Here is a 13,153-nt window from a genome sequence, read left to right on the forward strand (position 1 = left end):
ATAGTTTTTGTTTGTTGATATGGAACAATTTTCTGCATAAAAAAACAACAAAATTATACAAATATCAATGTTGAAAACAGTTGTGCTGCTTAATATTTTAATATTTTTGTGGAAACAGTGATACTTTTTCAAGATTTTTTAATTACTAAAACAGCATTTATTTGAAATAACATTTTGCAACATTATAAAACAGGTCACTTAAAAGTATTAATTTCTTTAAAAAAGAATCTTACTGACTAAATGTATATAATATATTGGCGTGTAAAAAAAAAAAAATGTTTTAATGAGGTAAGAAAATTACTGTGTGCACTTGTTTTGTGTTATTAATACGATCACTTAAATGCTTCCTTAAGCCTGTGGTCAATGTAATAACTCTCAATTTTAAATTTGACTGTAACACACAAAACATGCCTGGTAGTCATCATACACTAAACAACATCTGCTCACAACAGAACCGGTAATACTGTATGTCAGGCTGAACCCTCGCCTCTCTCACCCTGAATCCAATCTCTCAAACATGTGAAAGGGAGATGGACCGCCTCAAATGTCTAAAGGTGCTGAGGTTAATCTAGCGTGGCAAAAGTCACTCTCAAAATGAACACGCAGCACACACTGACTTCAGCTCTTAACACAAACGTCCATTCAGAATCACTTCTTTCACTCAGGCCCAGGGAAGGTCAATGCTTACCCTTTACCTTCTCTCTTACCATTGCATACAAGCACTGGTATTCATCCCTGCCCTCTCTACTATACAACTAAATAAAATAATAAATATGGTGGTTAAAGCAATCCATTCCGCTGTACTTTTTCTACAACAAGAATAAATGTCATCTGTCCATTTGGCCCTGTGCAGAGATAGCATTCAACATTCAGTATTCAGCATTCCCAACAATGGGTTTTAACAGAAGCACTGATTCACTGGCCATAAAAAGGGCCCCTATTCTCCCCTCTGGATCCCTCACACTGAAATAACACACACGCTCTGAAATTTGCACACACATACACGCTAAACAAACACTTACACACTCGCATAATGGTGGGACTCTTGTGCCGCTGCACAATGAAAGGGTTTTTACAGGATATCCAGGTCAATACTCTTTTGACTTTTACATTCACCTTTTAATGTGAAATTAACATACACACACAAAACATGGCTACAGACAAAGTATTTGGTCAGAAGAGGGCTTGCAAAAAAACTAGGCAGAGAGTGAAACCGAGAGATAGTGACAGAAACACACAGCGTTAATCCTCAGACATGCTTTTTAATAGGCTCAGCGCTAACAGATGTGTAGGGTTGGATCAACACCAAACTTTTGGTATAGTACCTTGGTTTCGTAAGCAAAACATTGAGTTAATTTTTAAAGTACAGAAAATAAACTAAAACACATAGGAAACGCAAATAATGAACTCAGTGCAAATCTCTACAATAATATTTGTAACTTTCCCCAAATTTTGTAGATAATTTGGTACAAAATTTCAACGTTTTTTTTTTTTTTTATCACTTATTTATTATGATTAATGTTATCTTCTGATTTAGGTACATCACATTATAAGAAATTAGATGTTTAAAAAAAATAAAATGATAGGAAAATCATTTAAGTGACTAGACTATTGAAAAATTGACATATTTACGTAAAATCTAAATATGCCAAGTTTTCCGCAAAGGTACATATATAAACATATATATATATATAACAACCGGTAAAAACTGATAACACAGTCTCAGGTAACTGAAGTCAGTGCTACGCTTGCTAGAAACGTTATTTCTTTGTGGAAGATTTGAATTTGGTGAACTAATAAAATATTAAAACTTAAATCAATATTTTGTGTAGTTATTTAATTATGTCATCCAGGTATCCCAGACTCGCTCTCTTGTTTCATACAAACGCAGATGCTGCCAACGATTGTTTTGTACACTGTAATGGATTATAAGATAAAAAAACAGGTACGATTTTAAAACAGTTTCATCTCAAATCAATATCTCTTATCCCCATAATTATTTATGTGGCAAAATGCCAGGTAATAAGTGGTATGACTGTACCATGTCCCTTAAATGTCCATCTAGTTTAAACATGCCGCTTGCTAGCAGCCGCTTTCTTTGTGGAAGCTTTGAGTTAAAGACCTAATAAAATATTTCAACTCAAGTCAATATTTCATGTCTAATATTCACTTATGTGGCAAGTAGCCGTGTAATAAGCGGGATAATGTACATCCAGCCGGTTTCTGCGATAACAATTATTATAACATTATCCCTTACACAAAGCCCACTTTAACAGCATACAAAAAGTGAAAATGTCTTAATATGCATTCCATATGGATTTCATTTCAGTTCAATTTTGCTAAATGCATTAATAAACATATTAGTGAATCTCTCATAAGCAACAAATGAACTTTTTTACATTTTACGTCACAATAATTTGCCATATAGGTCAGGTACCGAAATTTGCACAATGATGATTGTAGTACTTTTTTACCAGTATACCATGCAACCCTAGTGGCCAACACAAGAAATCTAAGGCAAGTGAGTCTACATTTTCCTCTCTTATCATGAAGAAAGACATGGAAAAAGACGAAAGAAATGGAAAAAGACAAAAGACCCCCCCCCCCCTGTGAATTTCTGTGAATTTCAAAAATTTCTGGCTTAACTGGTGTGACAGCCCTGATTTTGACCTGAGGGGGCTGTAGATCTTTAACAGCCAATGGGGCTGGCCTCTGATAAAAAGCAACCAATGGCAAGGGCTGACAGTAAGTGCTCGCCTGTGGCACAGAACATTCATCAAAGAGCTTTTATGAGCGGCAGAGCAGAGGCTGGCATGATCAAATTTAACAGACATGCCAAATATCTACAACACACTCCCTCCCTGCCTCTGTATCTCTCTGATTGTCAGCTGACTCACCCTGCTCCATGTAACCTGACATTTACCTTTTGAGGTTTCACCATATTGTTCTCTGATCCAGAAGGAATCAACGATCACATCATCCTGTCATCTCGATGTAGCTTTATTATTTATTATCCCTGTCTCAATAACACATACAAAAAAAGAACACAAATGAAACACACATATACAACATACACAACAGTCCATGTAGCATCTGTAAACAGCTTGACATTAAAATGGAAAACTGACAAAAAAAAAAAAAAAACATAAATTACAGCTCCTGTCCAAAACAACAGCAAAAATATGCCAGAATTGTGCCAATCTGCCTGTCTCTTGTTAAAGGAGTGTGGCTATCTGCGTGCATGCAAATCAGCATGATTGGCAAAGAAGGGTTGAAGGATGAAGATGAGCAAGCATGTCAAAATGACTGTCAACAAAACATTCAAATGCCTCAAATTTATGAAAAATGTGTCATTCAACTAGAGATGCACTGATTGCAATTTTCTTGGCCAATTTCAGTTATTTTGCAAGTGTGACCTGCCAATACCAGTTTTTGCCGATTCAGATTTTCTTTCAAAGAACTATAATTGATAGCATATATACAAACAAAAATCAATGCAAATTTAAAATTTTATAAAAAAATAAAAGTACAACAAACAATTTTCAAAACAACAGCACAAATAAATGCAATAGAATAATGAGATATGAAATAAACACGGCTTTAAGTTTTTCAGGTGGGTATACAGTATATTCAGGTTAGTAATACTACAGAAATTAAAGTAATCAAATGTAAAATAACACTGGATAGTTGTCATTGAAAAATTAAATGCAGATTAATGCTTACAATTAGTTACAAAAGTTATTTTGTGATTAGAGTGATTTTCTTTGTCTTTTGTTCTTTTATTAACATGACAGAAAGCAGCAGGAGTATTAGGCTGCTGTCACTTTAAGAGTTTATACACGGATCCAATACACTGTTACACATCATGCGTGATCTTTCTCAACTAATTAGGTTCCAAAACTTGGACAAAACTGAATACTCGCCAAGATGGATATTTTGACAATTTTGTGTGTATTTTATGTGACCATTTAAGTGCAGCAAGATACTTGCGACTCACAAGCTGCTTGAGACTGAAAGGTGGCTTATGTGCGCTCCACTTATATAGATCAGTGGTGCGCACGCTTTCGGTGTGAGCCCGAAAGCTGCGGGAATTAGTAAAATTATGCGCAATACAAGCACTATTTAACTGGAGCGAATAAGACGAGTGAGTGAGATCATGCAGGTGTGCCGTCGGAGAGAAGAGAGCGAGAGCGCGCAGCTGACGTTATTGCCTGTGCCGCTGGCAACAAAACGGACCGGCTCAAAATCCGTAAGACGTGAGACTGACCGGCCGGTTACCGGTCCAATCATGGGGAAAACCAGCCGATTCCGGTCCCGTCGGTCCCTGGCCGGTCGATCGGTATATCTCTAGATTCGACATCTTTCTATAGATGCCACCCTTTAAAGGGGTCATATAATGCCATTTTTGTACAAGCTAATATGATTCTTTAGGGTCTAAATTAAAAGTTTGTAATATACTTTAATAAAAAATTCTCATTAGTATTGTAAGAAAACACTTATTTTACTTGGTCAAAAACAGCTCTGTTTTCAGCACGCCGTTTCAGTGCATATGCCTTTAAATGATCATGAGCTTTGCTCACCCCGCCCCTCTGTTCTGTGCATTCACCATTTTTAACTCAATAACACAATAACCATAATGCGTTGTTCAGTATAAACGTGGGATTATGAATTATATTGAGAACGTCGTACATAGAAAACATGCCGTAATGTACCCTGAGTGTAAACCTTAGTCGTGGTTCATCGTGAAGCGTGCAGCTAGCGATTTGCAAAGATATAAATATTAATATAAAGGTTAATAAAACGTTACACTCACTTCAGTTGTTCTAGAGGTTCAGCAGGAACACGAATAGCTGGTACCGATCCTTTTTTCAGGAGCAGCTTCTTAGCAAAACCAGCTTTATACTGACCCTCGTTTATAAAGCAGTCTGGTGAGAAATGATTCGCGCAAACATGAGAGCATTGACGTTGCTCGTGGGGAATATTCCCTTCGAAAACAAAACTCAGCCACTGCGTCTTCGGCGGTTCGAATTTAGGAACATCAAAATGACTGCTGTGTTCGTTATTGCACCCAAGAACAGAACACCAATCGCTTAGACGCCATTCTGCTCATAGACAGCTCCAGCATATCAACAATGACCGCGCCGGTCGATTTGAGGCAGGGGAAAACATATAAGGAGATTAAAACAAAACCACTGGATGGATTTTTATCATTATATGATGGTTGTGTACAGACACTGCCAACACACATTTCAGTACAATCAACTTGAAAAAGTGCATGTACCATTATATGACCCCTTTAAGTGTTTATATTTAAAAAAACAAGTATAACCAATTATGTAGGCTAATTATAAAATTATTACAATGTTATTGTTATAAAAAAACTTAAAATGTTGAACTTAATTTAAATGTAGGTTGCCTATACAAATCACAATTTTAAGAGATTTTTTTTCCTTAAAAAGGCACACTATGCAGGAATTCCGTTTTTGTCAAACAGCGACCCCTAGAGTCGCTGTGGAGTACTTGTATTTAATGTTACTGTCGTAAATACCACTCACGCAGAGCGTCTCTGCATTCACGGCCTGATACCCCTTCGAAGCTGTTATATTAAGGTACAAATCTTGCATAGTGTGCCTTTAAATAAGAGATGTGTGTTTGAACTCAACCTGAGCGCTCGTGTCCGCTGCTATCTGTGTCATGGATACATAGTGTCTCTTGTGGCGGCGCGTGCGCAGTCTTCACTCGGATGCGCTCTTCAATCTATCGCCATTGTGGAGACTCTCTATTCATTCCGGTGAAATCACAAAATAAAATACACACAAACTTAGAAAGATTTACTTACTAGTCCATCAACAAGATCGCCAGGTCAGCATCACTGTTGCATCCAGTGGTGCTTTTTAGCTCGCGCCAACAAGTGAAAAGCCCGACCGAGTGGGACTCTTGTCCGGTTCCTCACGCGGTCAGATTCTCTTTTCCTTTTCCTAGTCTCTTCCGACCGCTTTTTCCATCGTCGAGTATCACGTCTGAAATGCGCGCAAGTGTCTTCGTGCTTCATATGTTGTTGTTGATGTGTGTCACGTCGTTGCCGTAAAGTATGTCGTGATTCTCGCGAGATTTGTCGGGGGCGCTCGCTCCTCTCAAACTTGCATTGCTGGTTTTTCCAGCGGCGTCCCCCCCAAGCTTTACTACCAGGATGATTCGCCCTACTATGAGTTTGTTTACCACCAAAATGACTTTGAAGCTGTTATATTAAGGTACAATTCTTGCATAGTGTGCCTTTAAGAAAATTTGCCATGTACTCGACAAACACATGCCAATTAATCAATATCAAATGAAATTTAATCGAATTAGAAACTGAATCAAATCGTAACCTTATAATTGAACATTGAATCAAATCCTACAATGTCAATACTCAGCCCTAATTTAAATTGTTTATATTATATTACCAATATTAATAATAATGATGATGAGGATGGATGAACATAGGGCCCTACAGAGAGAGAGAGGGGTAAAAATCATATACAGAGAAGCAACTATCACAGGGACTCCATTTAGCTGAGGTGAAGGTAAAAACAAACACCAGCACTTTTTGAGGCACTTCTGAGTTCAAAATTGACTTCATCACATGATCCTGCCCCATGGCCCCTCCAGTTGGAGGCAGATCACACTTTCTTCTCTTCACGACTACAGCTCAGTGTTGCATGACTTCAGAGGTGCCAACACGCAGCAGGCCGCCCTGGCACCCGAACAAGGGATGATAGCGCTGCCATGCTAATGGCATCTTTTCAGATTACACTGGACAGATATGCAATTTGCCAAGCAAACCCTCATTATCCAGCAGGGCCGAGACAGAAGGGAGGGTCAGATATCCCGTTCCAGAAGTCTTATCTAGAGCCGTAAACAGATAAGAGCAGATGACTGCTGCCCTACTGCTCAACTTACAGACAGATGCAGAGACAGAGGGGATAAACACGTTCCTCTTCTACAGAATGAGACACACACACACACACACCCTCCTAAAATACAGATCTAATCCCTCCTGTAGAATAGGTGTCATTATACTGGCCATATCACTCAGGCACATGCATGCAAACACTTCCCTTTACCGGTACCATGCTCTGTGTTTTTGTTTGTTGTGTCTCAATATAGATGACAGATCTGAATATTTCATTGGTTGACATTTAAGAATTTCCTATTTTATTCTAGAGAACAAGATAGAAAAAAATCAATAGTCACTGTACATACTGCTGCTACTCAGAAAGATATTTGATTAGCGAGTTTCATTTTTTCCAAATTATAACAGGCTTAACCATAAGACATATATTTGGTCACACTTATGTTAGGGTACAATTCTCACTGGTAACTAACTATTAGCAATGACTTTTGCCATAATAAACTCCAAATTATTGCTTATAAATAGTTAGTAAGGTAGTTGTTAAATTTAGGTATTGGCAGGATTAAGGGATGTAGAATAGTCATGCAGAATAAGGCATTAATATGGGCTTTATATAAGTACTAATAAACAGCCAATATCCTAGTAATATACATGCCAATACGCATTTTAATAGTGAGAATAGGACACTAAACTATAGTGTTACCAATTACCATATATTCTATAAAAATGTACAAAGCAAAAGACAAATATCACATTCTCATATTGATCTACTACTTGACCTTCCAATGAAGCTTTTGATTATGAATGGTTTTGGTTTCTAGTTGTTTAATTAATTTATTTATTTTTACAGAAAAAACCTTTGACAAAATCCTTTAAAAACATACCAAATCTGAGATTAGTGTAAAAATACTGTGTTGAAAACTGAATAAGAAATGATGACTGCAAATACTGTTATTTATCTTAATTTTTTTCTAGATATATTATGGAAGAATTTATCATGCAGTGTGGCATTAAATACACCTTACATTAAATGATGTCATTCTGTTTCATTAGACAATTAGTTAATGCAGTTATACGATTCAGTGCCTAAAATCAGCAATGACAGCAGCATACCTACTGCCACATGACAATGTTTTTAATCTAACTATGACAAAAACATTACGGCCCTGCATTTTTGTTTGAATAGTGTCACACCTCATGACTTTCTCATGCCCTTAACAGTTAACAGATATGTTATCTGATCTTCCTGGTTGAACAAGTACTGCTTCAAAGGTTCCCAAACAATTGTCATAAAAAAACTTCTCTGACAAAATGCGTTTATGTCCAGGAAACCTCTGATTTTAATTAATGTAGGCTACATTTTAAATGCCAAATTTGGGACTTATTTTCAGTTTATGCAAGAGAGAAAAGAACAGTTAAACTGGTTAAACTCGAGCACATTACAAATTTGATTAGTAGGGAAATTGTATATTTCAAGATGGTTTACAACTTTTTAAAGTCACCATTAAATCAGATGAAGTGTTTTTCTGCGCGAGACACAACCTGTGACTCACATGAGATCACAGCAAGCAAACTCCAACAATCCAATGATTCAATCAATTCCCCATGGACAAACTCAGGTCCCACCCTACATGTTTTATTGTTTGAAAAGCCGTTTCACCCGTTTATACATCACAATATGGAAGAAAAGACTAATTGCAACTTCCTCTTTATGCTGACTTTAAATACATGACACCAAATGTCATGTGGTTTGTGAATGGTAATCAGCTATCAGTTCCAGCATGGGTAAAACTTCATCAGTCATTCATTGCATTCCCTGCAAATCTAGCATGACTGTAATTTTAGTGCTGAACAGAGAGCAATGCCATTTCCCCACATATTGATTAGTCTTTTGAAAAGTATAGCAATTTCCCTCTTTAGATTGATATTCTCTTGTCTTCTCGTCTCGTCTGATTCATAAAATGTTTGTTAAAAATGTTACAGCTAGCTTGGCATGATTCACAAACACTAGCACACATTACCATGAACAGTTACATAAACCCCTGTACAAATCTCTTTCACACACATTCCCATTCTTTATCTACCTACAACAAACAGAGTTCAACCATAAACAAAACAAAAAATCGGTAGACATCCCAAATCACAAAGGCCCTGTAAGACCACCCAGACCTGTCCAGTAAAAGCATATGGCCCAATTGGCCACAATGACATCAGGCACCTTACTCTCATCTAACAGGCTTATCTCAGTCTCTTTCTCAGCTGATCTCTTCAGACCTGCAGTTTACCCTCATTCAAAGGGATTTTATGAGTCAGGCCACAGCTACTTCTTGCTTTAGGGTGCAGGAAAAGAGAGATCTGGTCTGTTTGAAGCGATATAAAGGGCAGGCATGAGAGAGAGACGGCAGAGAGGCTTTATGGCCCTAGTGTAACTAAAGATGTTGAGAACTGAAACAGAGTGTGTGTGTGTGTGTGTGTGTGTGTGTGTGTGTGTGTGTGTGTGTGTGTGTGTGTGTGTGTGGCCTGGATTAACAGCTGGGTGTTTAACTCTCACTCTCAATAGGTGGGGAAATAGATGAGACACAGACCTGCGTACATGCATTTTTCTCCAGCTGACGTGCAGTGGAAAACAGCTGTGCAAATGTGCATGCACACCACAAACACACGCAGGCTGGATGTGCAAGCTTTGAGCGACAAGCTTTCTTGAAAGCCAAAATTTAAATAAAAGATGTTATATAATACAAACGGGCAGAGAAACATTAAGAACTTTGAGAGTCATATTTAATTTGGCTTTTAACTGGAAACTATTTTTGCAGTCATTTAGATGTTTTTTTAAAAATAGGATTTTTGATAGACAAAAACAATTACGATCAGATAAGCTCTTGGGAAACAGAAACTTTCTATATCCGAAAGCTTCCTGTAATAAGATGTGCATAATAATAGCACCAGATCAATGTGTTCACACAAATCACCACATTCAGGTTGAGATTAACACACTCAGCCCATAAATTCTCATCATCTCCATCTTCTTCACTGCCGCCACTTGGGTTCCTCTCCATCACTTACGCTGTGATTTGTCATCTGTTGACTCGCAAGCTGCGAGAGCTCGTCCTTCAGCTGAGAAATCTGTCCACTTGGACCTCATTCAACTGATCTTCAAAATCACAAGATTGTCTGTCTCTCTCAGCAATTACTATCAGTATTTACAACATGACACCGAGCCTCACAGGCAAAGGACAAGAATCAACAGCCAGAATATGAACTCACATCACATGACTGCAAATTGTTGGCACTTTCTTCATTCCTAAATTTTAGTATAGGCCTACAACTTACTGATCACAGCACAAAGTTATTTAATAAAACATATGATTAGTGATGATAATTACATGATAAAAACCATTCATCATCCCTCTCCAGCTGTACAAAAGCAGCAAGGCATGTGTCTTTCTGGAATGAGATACATTTATGGTATGCACAAAAAACAGGTTACCGCGTCTGGCATTTCCACTATAATGAGCGATTCTATCTTAATGGCAAACACTGGAAATCAAGCCTGTTCCCACTCTGTGTACCACTTGGTTAGCACAGGCAGGTCAATTAAACATAAACCACTTAAAGAGAAGAATGCAGCTATAAGCCCTCCATGCACACTCATAGAGGAATGCGTTAATTATCAAATGCATCAGCAGGTTGCCATGAGTTGCAAAACTAAGCACCATGGAGATATTGTAACATTGTGACTGACCACACTGTTATTAGCAGAGGTTACTTACTGGTTGATATTGACATTTAAGCATTATCACTTGAGCAAAAGCGTTGTTGTTCTTATTATAAGCATGGATCTTTTAAGTCATAAATACTAAGAATTGTGTATTACATGAAACTACATAAAATCCCATGTTAGACCAACATAATCCCCCGGTGTTGTTCCAGCTAGTCAAAAACAGTTGTCTGAACAAAGAATTGAACAGTATTGCTGAAATGTTAAGGGTTTGTCAGTTCCCAGCATGCACTGCAGCATGCATAAATGATGGGGTTACTGTTATAGGATTAATGGTTTGCTGTTTGCTGACTTTTTCACATTAGTTGATTGTCACCATTGTTGAGGTTTGTGTCATGTAGGTCTATGTTCTACAAACTAGATCCCAGATATCTTTGCTTTGTAAGGTGATTGCACCTTCAGAAAAAAAAGATATAAAAGTGTACTAAACCACAAGTGTGATGATGCTTTTATACAACAGCACTAAAAACAACTAATTAATGTAGAGTAATTTTTTTTTTTCAAATAAAAAAAGATCAGTAACCACAGTCATTCATTATCCGGCTCCACCAATGAAAATATTTCCCAAAAAAGCAGAAAATCAAGCTAGCTAGCTGTGCATGTCACCAAACAATAACATGCATACAGTTTAAGTCATGTAAAAATTAACAGCCTATCAATTAAAGCAAACCGAAATACAGCAAATGGAGACTAGTTACTCTGATAAACAGTTGTGGATTTTGTGACTGCAGAAAGGACAAATGCACGAGTGAAAATGTATTTATGTATGAGTAGGCAATGCATATTGGAAAGCACTGCCCCCGTGATCCATTCATTTAGCCAAATCACATAATGGCTCCTGATAGAAGAGAAACGTTACACCCAGATGTCAAAATGATCCTTCACCACGCTCGATAATTGTACTGAGAATAGGAGACCGTGTTTCTCTGGAAATATGAGTCTGAAATTTAATTATCCAGCCCTTGGAAAATGTAGGGCAGACAGAAGACAGCGCAATGATATAAAACTGCACTCAGTGGGTAACTAATGTCAAGCTCTGGGTTTAACTGAGTGAGCACAAGATACCGGAGCCGTAAATCAAATAAACACTATCTAGCCTTAGGTAATTGCGCTTTTAGAAATGGTTAGAAAGAGTCCATGGCACACACACACAGACACACACACACACAAAACCCACATGGATATAAAAACCAACAGTAATTGTTTCAGAATTAGATCAACCATGCTCTTCACATTGCACTTATTTTCCCCCCCTCAAAATATGTTAAAGCTTAACTTTTGCATGCAATAATAATCTACTGAGCATGCAATGCAGGGAATGCCAGTGAATCATGTTGTTTGCCAGTTACACAGATGGGAAAAGCTCCGTGCTGCCAAGTGTCTGCTGACTGCATTAAATCCTCTGATGAAAACACGCAACACGGTCGGAGATCACAACATATGCTCAAGAATAAATTACGGCAACACATAAGCTTCAATCTTACCCCGGGATCCAGTTATTTACGGATGACATTCGACGAAATCATTTAGCACCAATCCACAAGACCGAAATGCATGGTTAAAGATCCTCTGGTCCGCGACAGAAAGTGGCCAATTCAACGCGGGCAGCCGAGGAGACACCTACACCAGATTCAGATTGAGCAGTAGCGTCTATCGCACTGGTTTCTCCGCCAACTAGCCCCGCCCCACTATTTTACATCAACACGGAAGCCTTCTTCCGATTGGCTCTCGGTTAGACTAGGACGCGTCTAGCAGCGCGTTCGACCAATCATTAAATAAAAGGGGCGGGACTTCGAGTTGGAAGTCATGCGGGCGGATGCGATGCATGACGTCAATCCTTTGTTACCTTGCCGACCCCTTTCATCTGAAACAGCAGATATCTACAAGCCCCAAACATTGCGTATTAATTCATAAACATCTTGGTGCCGACTTTAAGAAGCTTGTTGCATCGGGGTTTTAATGTACAGAAAGCACTATTCAAGGCAAACACAATTAGTAGGCTATTAAAATGAAGCAGGTGCATTCAGTAAAATTCAGCATTCAGTTTAATTTTAACGAAGCAAAGACTATAGCTACTTGCTGCACGGGTGCCCTGTGAAGTCATGTAATTTCTTTACACTCAAAGGCTTTATAACGACTCCATCTGGCTAGACTACAACTGAGATTTATGACAGAGCAACTGTACATTGCTATCCAAATGGCCAAGCGTCGTTCACAAAACCCGTGCATGTATGTGCATGTGGATCGCAGTCAATTCTCCACAAACCATAATAAGCCATCTAATGATATGCGGCTTTATAACTTTCCACCCACCAGCCAATCTGCTGTCGGCTGTCAAACCCCCAGCTTCAAATACCGCACTGCTTCTCGGCGGAGAAATCCCCGGTGACATTTCGAGACAACGCCTTTGATATTCAGCAAAGGTCACGGACATACATTTATATCATTTTCCCCCCGAGAGTATCAAATGCGAAGTCTGCAGT

General features: G+C 38.3%; 1 protein-coding gene across 3 annotated transcripts in view; it reads right to left on the reverse strand.

Annotated features, from left to right (window-relative positions):
* fam222ba (family with sequence similarity 222 member Ba) overlaps positions 1-13,153 on the reverse strand; it is a 68,566-nt gene that overhangs the window by 48,169 nt on the left and 7,244 nt on the right. The window contains exon 1 of one of the 3 annotated variants that reach the window (XM_056270111.1): positions 12,155-12,324. The exons of the other annotated variants lie outside the window; for them this stretch is intronic. The gene's annotated coding sequence lies outside the window, so the exon portion shown is untranslated. Of the gene's footprint in view, positions 1-12,154; positions 12,325-13,153 lie in introns of those variants that run through there. 3 annotated transcript variants of the gene reach the window in all.

This window comes from Rhinichthys klamathensis, unplaced genomic scaffold (genome assembly GCF_029890125.1).
Source record: "Rhinichthys klamathensis goyatoka isolate OS25496 unplaced genomic scaffold, OSU_Roscu_1.1 h1tg000296l_1, whole genome shotgun sequence".
NCBI classification, from domain to species: Eukaryota; Metazoa; Chordata; class Actinopteri; order Cypriniformes; family Leuciscidae; genus Rhinichthys; species Rhinichthys klamathensis.